The sequence below is a fragment of the Lotus japonicus genome, chromosome 4 (assembly GCF_012489685.1).
Source record: "Lotus japonicus ecotype B-129 chromosome 4, LjGifu_v1.2".
NCBI classification, from domain to species: domain Eukaryota; kingdom Viridiplantae; phylum Streptophyta; class Magnoliopsida; order Fabales; family Fabaceae; genus Lotus; species Lotus japonicus.
This window is the reverse complement of record NC_080044.1, coordinates 26,737,390-26,748,237: the sequence shown is the minus strand read 5'-3', so window position 1 is coordinate 26,748,237 and position 10,848 is coordinate 26,737,390. Positions and strand designations below refer to the sequence as shown.

At 39.5% G+C, this 10,848-nt stretch overlaps 1 long non-coding RNA gene across 4 annotated transcripts; it reads right to left on the bottom strand.

Annotated features, from left to right (window-relative positions):
- Nucleotides 1-319: 319 nt before the first annotated feature.
- LOC130714138 (uncharacterized) lies at nt 320-2,931 on the bottom strand. Of its 4 annotated transcripts, none has more exons than XR_009011168.1 (7): nt 2,595-2,931; nt 2,430-2,522; nt 2,142-2,263; nt 1,912-2,002; nt 1,503-1,544; nt 1,101-1,201; nt 320-385 (listed from the first exon to the last, which is right to left on the bottom strand). It is a non-coding gene; the product is annotated as an uncharacterized LOC130714138 (long non-coding RNA). The 4 variants fall into 4 exon arrangements; XR_009011166.1 differs by having other exon boundaries at nt 2,134-2,263; nt 2,430-2,519; XR_009011165.1 differs by having other exon boundaries at nt 2,430-2,519.
- Between the last annotated feature and the right edge of the window lie 7,917 nt (nt 2,932-10,848).

Genomic DNA, 10,848 nt, shown 5'->3' with positions numbered 1-10,848 from the left:
ATTAAAAATAATTTTTTATTATTTTTGTAATTAAAAAATAATAATAAAAGCCACGTGAAATTGATGACTGAGATAAAATTGAGGGCTGGTACACTTTGGCCTTAATTGAATTAAAAAAAAAATTCTAGGGATTCAATTTGATGCAAAAATTTTCTAGGCCCTGGATTTAATTCCCTTTACAATTACAGGGGTCTTCTGATGTATTAAACCTGTGTGTGTGTGTGTGTGTGTTCATGCTTTCAGGAAATTTTGAAAATGAATCTTCACATAAAACTGACGAGCAATTAACCGTATAATCCATATGACGACAGGGATATGGTAGAGGAACACTTTGAATGATAAGATTTGTACCAATGCAAGTTCAAGATGAAATCCATCAACAAACCTGAAGAGAAAAACACAACTGTATATTTCAAGTATTATACCAACTATTGGCCAGCTCACAAAAATGAAAAAGAGTCCTAGAAGAAATGATGCAGAACCCTGCAAAAGAGGCAAAGCAGTGAAATTTATTTCCATATACAATGCTTCACTATCCATTCATAATGAACTTAGAAAATCTATATCAAGGTGAATGAAGGACAAGATATGATGCCATAGTAGAACAAAAAGCAAAAGAAGGAATAGATGGGCACCCTAAACTGGCTCCCTGATCCATTTAAATAGAACATTTGTCGGGTTTAAGGCTCAATCACAGAAAGAAATGAAGGAACAAAGAAAATAAGTGTGCAGCTGAGATCACTTAAAGAAAAATATATCAGATGTTTTTTCCACTTACACATGCACCTTCTATGGAGTGCTGCAAAGATCAGAACTAGATTTTGAATTTGATGACAAACATTTCCCTTTATGCAAGACACATGTATTTTTTTTCCGACATAACAGTGGTTAGGATAAATTATGCTCCGATACCCCTTCTCTCATTTTCTCATTTTCTACCAGCATAGAGTTTGAGCTATGGAAACACACAATAATCAAATCCTTGACGTTTGTCAAGGGTACTTACTACCTGACTATGTACATGAACAAAGGCAAACCCTCTTTGGGTCAACAATCAAATTTGTGCATATGCTAGCAAGTTAAGGGGTTTTTTTTCTCACCGAGTGCTGAATTGTGCCATGCAAAGAAGTTGATTTCTTGATCATTAGGTTATTTCTATATCCACTTGTGACGATGAGCTGCATCCACTTTTCCTATCAACCTGATCCATAAAATCTAATTAATTACATCTTTGCTTTGGATATCTTCCAAGAACAAAATCTGAGAAATGTTATTAAGTAACATTAATTATATTAGATGCATTCTCCTCCATAGTTAGAAATCGTGGAATGAAAAAAGGGAAATCATAATAATCATTAAAAATTGGAAGTTGTAGAGACCAAGCTCTCAGATTTGAGGTGTGGCCGAATAAGCATTTGCAGCAGCTGAAGACAAAAAAAATCGGGAACTTGCAGATACCAAGGCACAAGAGTGAAGAGAGTGAAGAAAACATGTCCACTCACCATATTATGTGTGTTGAACCCATTGATTCCTGCATTGTTCACCTGCATCATGCGAGTTTGGAATTCTTAAAATGAGTCATTCATGTAATGAAAAAGAGAAACAAAAAGATCCAGGTTATTACTATTGTGAACCCATTGATTCCTGCATTGTTTAAGATCACTGGTCAGCCATCTAAATGTAACATAATATCAGGAAAATCTGAGCATAGTAACGGAACAGAGGACTCAGTTCACAAGATGTTCTGTGTGTTTCCCATTTTAATGGGTTTGTCACACATAGAAAAATAATTCAAGGGTACAACCACAAGTCAAGGGACCCCTAGATTCAAAAATGAGTTATCAAATCAAAAAGAAACACTGCAGAGTCCACTGTTAAAACAGACATACACAATTGCTTGCTTTTGCTTACCCCGTTATGTTTAAGCTCTCCCATGGAAGACCCTGAATGTCATTCCCCTCCATTGCTTGTGTAGCTGTTGTATCAGTACCTTAGTAAGCTGCTACAATCATCAAACCCAACAAAGAAAACAACAAAAAGAATTCCCTTGGTTCAATGATGAATACATGAAAAACACTCAGAAACCAATTTCAGATGCAGCAAGAGTAAAGGAAAATAATCAAAGTAACAAACCATCTCACATTCATCAAGACCAACATCTCCAACACCCCCATCATAGATTTCAAATGTTAGTAGGCAGATTTAGGGAATTAAGTTCATTCCACCCAGTACACAGAATAATCAGTCCCAAAGTTGAAGCACCCTTTGACAACACAATTAACACAAGGTCAGTACATTGGAAGACATTATGATTTCAAAAACATCATTCCCAATTCAAAAGAGTGAAAGCCAAAGCACATAGAAAAGTCAAGCTTACCCATTTGCAATCTGAATGGAGTGAGAAGAAGATAAAAAAGATGAAACCTTACCTCTTGTGCTTGTGGGTTCAGAAACCCTAAAACCAGACAATGTGTTGTGGCTTCGAGAGAAGGAGCTTCAACATAACATCTACAATGAATCTTCTGGTGAAAGATGGAAGATATTGCAAATTTGTTGAGGATAATGAATTTGAGAGAAAATAAATAAACGCATACCTTAGAATTGCAGGAGATCTCAAGGGTCTGTGTTTGAGGTTGTGACGAGCACAAGTGTGGTGAGAGCTTGAGCGGTGAGCATATGTGCGACAAGGGCGAGCCTAGCGGCGACAACTAGGTTATGTTTGAGAGATTGCGGGTTATGATTTTGAGACTCGAGGGAAGATAGAGGTGGGTGAACTGGTGCAAATTGAGGGGAGGAGAGGTTGAGGGTTTGCCGAAATGTGAGGGAGATGTGAAGAGAGATTGAGGTTGAGATTTTTCGAAGATGTGAGAGAAAGGGGAAGAGAATTTGGGGAGCGGGGAATTAAGGGCCTGTTTGGTTTGGGCGTTTTCTATTTTCATTTTCACTTGAAACAGAAAATAGTGGTGAAAATATGTTTGGTTAAATTTTTGGAAACATTTTCTTTGGAAACATTTCCGGAAATGAGTTCAATTTTGAAAATTAAAAAAAGTTGTTTTCTGTGTTTTCTCTGAAAAGCCTATGAAAATGAGAACATTGAAAACACGGTGGCAAACTTGTAAATAAATGGACTTTCATTTTATATTCTCCTTAAGAACTACCGTGTCGCGGGTTCAAATCTGCCCCAAAACAAAATACGGTCATTTTTCATGTTATAAAATATACAAAATACATTATATTATTTATTATTAACGGTTGTTTACGTGCCTTGTCATCATCCTGTGCACTTGTGCAATAGGTGCAAGAGAACATATCTGATCTGTATTCTTTGATTTTGATTTTTGAAGTAAAATCCTTATACTGTTATGAATATTTGGATGCCCATCATAGTTAAGAGTCCATGGGCCAGACCCACATGTATACTTGTTCAGCACTCTAAACCTAATAATATAAATACAAGGGAGTCTGCACCTAGCAGAGCATCCCCATCAGACTATTTCTCTGTCTCTCATATCTCTCTTCTCCCTTCTCTCTTACTTGCTACACTTTATTCACAACACGTTATCAGCACGATCGTCTCTCCAGAATTCCTAAGTTCTTCCAATTCTCTTTCAAGCGAGTAAGTACCACATTCATGTGGAAGGTTATAATTTTTATTTTTTATCTTCTCTCTTCTTTCTTCTTCTACAAATCATTTATTTTTCTTTTATAGTGATTCATAACTATGAATCCAAAAGTACCAATTTTTTATGCATGAATCAGGAAGATTCATAGCCTTACAGTCCAGAAGCACTGTAAGTGAATTATTTATGCATGAATCTGGAAGATTCATAGCCTTACAGTCTAAAAGCACTGTAATTGAATTATTATGCATGAATCAGAACGATTGATTCATAGCCTTACAGTCCAGAAGCACTGTAATTGAATTATTATGCATGAATCAGAACGATTGATTCATAGCCTTATGAAGGTGCGAAAAACACTAGAAAGGGGGGTTTGAATAGAGTTTTTGTATCTCGGGTAAACTTTTGGCCTTTTTCAAAACTCAAAGATAAAAACTAAGTGCTGAATGATAGGAAGTAAAGCACACGAGTATTTTATCCTGGTTCACTTGAGATAAAAGCTCAAGCTAATCCAGTCCACCTGTGAAGGTGATTTCTTCCTTCTTCTGATGAAGGCAATCCACTAAAATCAATGAGTGTTACAACTGCACTTTGCAACCTGCTAAGTGACTAACAGTACACTGATTTTCTCACTAGTATTCTCTTAAGAAGCTGATCTACCGATCCTCTTAAGACTAGCTAAATACTGAATCAGCCTTGATTCAGTCCTCTCAAGATCCGACCAACCTTGGTCTCTTGATGAACTTTACAATATGATGTAAAAGGTTTCGGGTTTACAATGAGTGCTTCTAACAAGCGAATAGTAAACTCAGATGTTTAAGAACAGTGAAGAAATAATGCTAAGAGAATGGTTCGTATATGTTGAATATTTTCAGCACGGTTTCTTCCGCCTCTTTCTTCTTCCTTCAGCCTTTATATACTCCAAGGCTTGTGATGTAGCCGTTGCTAGGGTTTTATCCGTTGGAGTGGCAATTCTGTAATATCAGACTGCTAGGCTGTACAAGGTAGGTGGCGGACAGACTGAGACTTGTACGACGTTGTACTGTGATAGCGACGTGTCCTTTCACCAGTTGACTTGAGATGAAGGAGCTTCAGATGAACGTTGATGAAGCTTCTGATCATCGTCAGATTGAAGCTTGGATTCTTCTGACCATGCAACTTCTGCTACTGAACGAGTTCCTCAGAACTTCTGATCGTCAGAGCTAGAATAGCTTGGGCCTTCAGAACCAACTTCTTGTAAATCTTCAGAACTTGAGTCTTCTGCTTCTGGACCGTTCCACTGGAACATCTGGTCTTCAGAACTTCTGACTTGAGTTCTTCAGATCTTCTTGAGAGCTTCCAACTTCAGAGCTTCTGAAGTATTTGCCACTGTTCAGAACGAACATGGTAGGTTAATGAGCTCTCTTTTTAGTAGCCCTTGGTTCTTCTTCTTCTGAACGAATAGGCTTGGGTCAGATTCAGAACCTGTTTGTCACAACTTAAAAAGACAAACGTTAGGGTACCACAATTGTTCATCATCACAAACCTTAATTGTAATCATCAAAACATAGAGATGCAACCACAGATCAAACCTTGATCTTACAATCTCCCCCTTTTTGATGATGACAAAACAAGTATTTTGATGAACAATTTTTACACAATAAACTGAATACACAGGAAAGGAAGGATCAGAGATTAAACTTATCCTTGTGTAACGGTTTGCAATGCTCTTTCTGAATCTGAGTTAACACCGGATTCTGAGCAAGGGTTTCCCCCTGACTCCCCCTGAATCTATGACTTGATGAATTTGTGAAGAATCTAGATTCGGAGTCTGGTTATGTGATCAGAATTTACGCTTGAATGGATGTATACTCATCAGAAGTGATGGTTCAGAACTTAGCGTATATCACATAATAACATAGAGTTGTCTAGATATAATTGGAATAAGGCGTCAGAAGCAAGATTAGTTCAAAATGTATTCCTTATCTGAGACGCTTGACAATATCTATGTGCTATAAGTATTGATACTTGTTCTCCTCTACTGGTTTTATGTAATATAAAAATTTATCAAAAACAAATTTACGTACTCCCCCTTTTTGTCATAATCAAAAAGAGTGAAAAACGCAAACAACAATAACAATAACAGAGAAGTGATGCAAATAAGATAGGTTATTATTATTGAATGGAGAAGAAGTACAAGGGATCGAGAGGAAGGAAGAAGACTAAGCCTAGACAAATAGGAAAGCTCGAGAATTCTTCATGGAGAGAAGTTGAAGGTGGAGAGGACGAATGTCCTTATCAATTGAGGCTAACTGAGTAGCCAGGTCCTCCTTGAGGGCAACATTCTCCTGGACAGCCTCTTGATCCGCTTCATGGTGATCTTCCTCGTATTCCAGAAGCATGCAAATGCCCTGGAGCTGAGCTTCGATGTCCTCCTGGCGATTGGTCAGGCAGAGAAGATCATTCAGAACTTCTTGAAGGTTCTGAAGACAGTGAGTCTGATGAGAAGTGAGCCAACAGGTCAGAAGATGCTCAATCTTCTCAAGAGCTTGAGAGATCTGAGAGGAAGATAGATTAACACTCCATGGAAAGACTTGGTCAAATACCAAAGTCTTGAGTTCAGAAATTAAGTCGACAGAAGTCATTCTTGAACAAGGAGGAATGAAACAGAGAGATGAGGAAGTGAATTGCGTTGTGATGGAGAAGAAGGATTGCGGAGATTATAAGGAGAAAAGGTAACAGAAAATCATGCATAAAACTTATCAAATCATAAAGACATGTGAGTTACTAAATGGACGGTGCATTGAATCAGATAAGAATAATTAAGCATAGTCAGCATAAAATAAATGCAGTCATAACAATTAAATGTATGCATGATAGAGATGAGGGATTCAAGGCTTGGAGGTGGAAGGAAGATTGTCCATAAGATACTTCATGATGGCTTCCATTTTGCTTGAGGACTCTGCAATCTGCTTGCTTTGCTCAGTCTGAACTTGTCCTTGTTTCTCAACCATCTGAAACAATCTCTGCTGATCATTCTGAATTCTGTCAATTCGAGCAGCAAGAACTTCAACTTCTGGAGCTGGATCAGATGTAGGAACTTCTGGAGCCTGAACATGAAGAGCATCTTCAGCCTCTGATGACATTGCAATGTCAACTTGAATTGGCCCTTGCTGCTGAACTTCATCAGCACCTGCATCTTCCAGAATGACTATACCATCAGTGCTTTCTTCTTCTTCCTCTGCTGAGAGCATCACAGCATCTTCTGAGGTACATTCGGAGACAACACATGGTCTTTCAGCCATTGCTTTTCTCAAAGATTCACAAACCTTGTGTAGCACTCTCTGCCTCTGCTCATAGGCCCTTTCGGATGCATCATGAACTCTTAGTATTTTCTCCCTGCTAAGTTGCTTCTGAAGTTCATGACCTTTGCCTTCTGACCATTTCTCAAATGCAGACCATAGACTATCAACAAGGGAAGCATCAAACTGATCATCAGTTAACTGATACAGCCAGTTCACCCTTCTGATTGCTTCTGCAGAAAACTCCTGAATGAGTTGAGGAAGACTCTGAGGGAGGAAGGAAGTGGCCAGGATCAGAACAGGCTGAGGAGTTCTGGCAGCATTGGAGCTCGAAGCATTTGATTCTTCCATGTGCTCAGAAGGAATGGAATCAATCTCATGACCCTTCTCGACGCCTGAGTGATCTGATTCATCCATATGCTCAGCTTCAGAGATAGTATCTGGCCTTTGCCTTGAGGTGACAGTCTTCTCAGGTGAAGTGAAACTCAGATCCTGTGAGTTGACTGCTGAGTAGTTAGACAAGGATACATAGGAGGTCTCAGCAGCGTCTGGAATCCGATCTTCAAAATTGGAAGCAATTTGTTGAAGGGGCTTCACATTGAAAGGCGGCTCAAGGATCTGGACATCATCATCTTCCTTCTCTTTCTCAGCAGGGATCTCACCAGTTTGGGTTATGAGAAAGGTGTGTGGAGTGGATGCAGGCTTGGGAGAGAATTTTTGAACTAAGGTTTTTAGAGTTGCCTCACTTTGAATAATGCCTTGAATGAAGGAATTGAAGGGAGATATTGGTTCAGTTGAAATGGATGTGATTGAAGTGTAAATTGGAGTGGAAGGGATGGCTGTGGTAGCTGTTTGGATGGATGAAGTAGGAGCTTGAGGTGCAGCTTGTGTTTGAGGTTGTGTTTCAGGTTGAGTGGGTGCTGTTTGGGTTAAGGTAGGCATGGAAGTAGATATAGGCAGGGGTTGTTCAGGTATAACTACTAAAGCAGAATCGGAATTAATGCTTTCAGTAATTACCTTACTGGGGCTTCTGATGGGTGAGGTTCTGGTGAGACTTGCAGCCCTTGCTGGATCAGAAGTGCGTTTAGATCTTCTTTCTCTCTGTACTTCTGAAGTTGGTTCAGATGCTTGTTCTGCAACTGTCTTTTTCTGTTGAAGGGGACCTTTCAGAGGCAGCTTTCTTCTTCTTACCAAGTGGACCTCATCAGAATCTGTGGATTCTTCAGCATCTGAAGAGTCTTTTATACCCTGAATCACATTCTGGATGATCTCATGGTCATCCTGCTCATCTTCCTCTTCCTCAAGAATAATTTTGCGTCTCTTAGCCAGAGGCCTGTCTTCATCTTCAGTCTCCTCACTTAAGGAATCTTCCCATGTGTCTTCTGAGCTTTCAGAATCAGACATTTGTTGTTGTTGAGTTGAGGTTCTCTTCAGAGACCTTTCAGAAGATGGTTCCCTGATGATCACATTCTTGGAAGCAGCCTTCTTCTTTGCAGGTTCCTCTATCAGAATTCCTTTGCCCTTAGGATCTGAGGGCTTGCTGCTTGTTGCTCTCCTGGATTTCCTGGTAGCCAGATTAGGAGGACTTTCAGGAAGAGTGTTAACAAATTCTGTAAGGGTGATAGGATCTCCTTGTCTTCTGAGCATCCTTACATATTCCAGAATGCATGCTGGATTGTCCTTCTTGGACCAAATGGGGAAGTCATCAATGGGGTAATTCCTCCGACGAACTTCATCAGAAGTGTCTTCTTTGGGAGCAACTTTGATCTTCTCAATGATCTGCATTTTCTTCAACTTTGTGCCATTGAGGGTATCACCAACTGTCGTGGCCAGATCTTCGTGAAGTTCAAGATCTGATAGAGTCTTAACAAGCTTGTTTTGGACGAAGATGTCTGACAGTAGCCTTCCATACGGAATGTAGGAGATGAATCTCTTGTTCTCAGAACCAGTTGTGGTCCTTGATTTCTCAACACACTCCTTCAGATAATTGAAAAGAAGGAATGACAGACATATAAGCTCACCAGTTGAAATGTAGTACATGATTACCTTCTGAGTTGCATTCAGGTAATCAGTTCCTCCAGTTCTAGGGTGAATGCAGTGCATGAAGATCTTTTGCCAAATCTTCATCTCAGACTTCAAGTCCTTAAAGCTGTACTTGGTTTTCTCGTAAGACCAGTTATCATAGAGCGCCTTGTTGACAACGGTCCTCATTCCAGCAACATTTGCTTCAACATTCTTGATCCTTTTTCCCTCCTGGAACTTCATACCCAGCAACTTTGCAATAGATTCTTCAGAGATCACAATTTTCTTACCCAGTACATGGGAGACGACGTAGTAGTCATTGCAAACTGCATTCTTCCAGAACTCGACAACCAATTTGTGATAGATTGGACCAACGAGCCTGTTGAAGTACCCAGACCATCCTTGCAACTCGACTTGGTTCCTGATATCAAACCCATGTTGAGCAAGATTATCAAAATCAACTCTTGCTTCGCAGCACACATTCAGTTCTTCCACTTTCTTTGCACAGGTGACTACATTTGGTGCATTCAGAATCTTCTGAGCTTCCTCGAATCTTTGCTTCTCCTGATCTTTGGCAGTTTGTGTGGTAGAAGCAGAAACATTCGCCTTAGGTTTCCTCGATTTGCCCATGATTTTCAGAGGATGAGGTTTTAGGGTTCAGAGAGAAAGGGGAAATGTTGGAGGGAGAAGTATGAATGAATGCAATGCACACGGGTAGTTTCAAAACCGTAAGTGTAAGTGAGTGGGAGATCGTGTGTGACAGTGCATATAGTGGGTTTAATGGTAACCGTTGACAGTTTTTCTAAGAAATTAAAGGCAAAATCAACGGTTATAAAGTATATAGTCTGAAAATAGCATAGTAGAGGAGAGTAGACATCATCATTATAGCAGATATACCACGCGACACAAGGAACTATGTCACAAATGAAGTGACACGTGTATTGTTGTCTACCACAGAAGTTTAACCAGTGGGTTAAGTGCTTCTGATCGAGTAACTTCTGAAAGAGGTAACATCTGATGACTTCAGAGGTACCATGGTCAGAAGTTCTGAAGAAAACCTTACTCAGGACAAAAATCCATGTTCAGGTTTTCAAGAATAAATAAAAACCTATCTTCTGCTAAGGGCTTAGTGAAAATATCTGCCCACTGATGGTCAGTATCAACATACTCTAGTGATAGAGTGCCCTTCTGAACATGATCACGAATATAATGATATTTTACCTCTATATGCTTTGCTCTTGAGTGTAGAATGGGGTTCTTGCTGAGTGAGATAGCAGCTGTGTTGTCACAATAAATAGGAATCTTCTTCAGAGACAACCCATAATCTTCTAGATGATTCTTCATCCATATGGTTTGTGTACAGCATGTGGCAGCTGAGACATATTCTGCTTCAGCAGTTGATAGAGCAATTGTGTTCTGTCTTTTGCTTGACCATGTGACAAGATTAGATCCAAGGAAATGGCAGCTTCCAGAAGTGCTTTTCCTTTCCACTCTATCTCCAGCAAAGTCAGCATCACAAAAACCTGAAAGTGTATACTCTGATGTTTTTCTATACATCAAGCCAAGGTTAGTGGTTCCTTTCAGATATTTGAGGATCCTCTTAACAGCAGTTAAGTGAGTCTCTCTAGGATCTGATTGGAATCTAGCACAGAGATGCACACTAAACAATATATCAGGTCTAGATGCAGTTAAGTAAAGAAGAGAGCCTATCATTCCACGATAGAGCTTCTGACAAACCTTAGAGGAAACTTCCTCTTTCTCAAGAATGCATGTTGGATGCATTGGAGTCTTTGAGATGTTGCAGTCACTCATGTTGAACTTCTTCAGAAGTTCCAAGGTGTATTTCTTCTGATGGATATAGGTGACTCCTGGTCTTTGATCTATTTGAATTCCCAGGAAGTATTTAAGTTCTCCCATCATGCTCA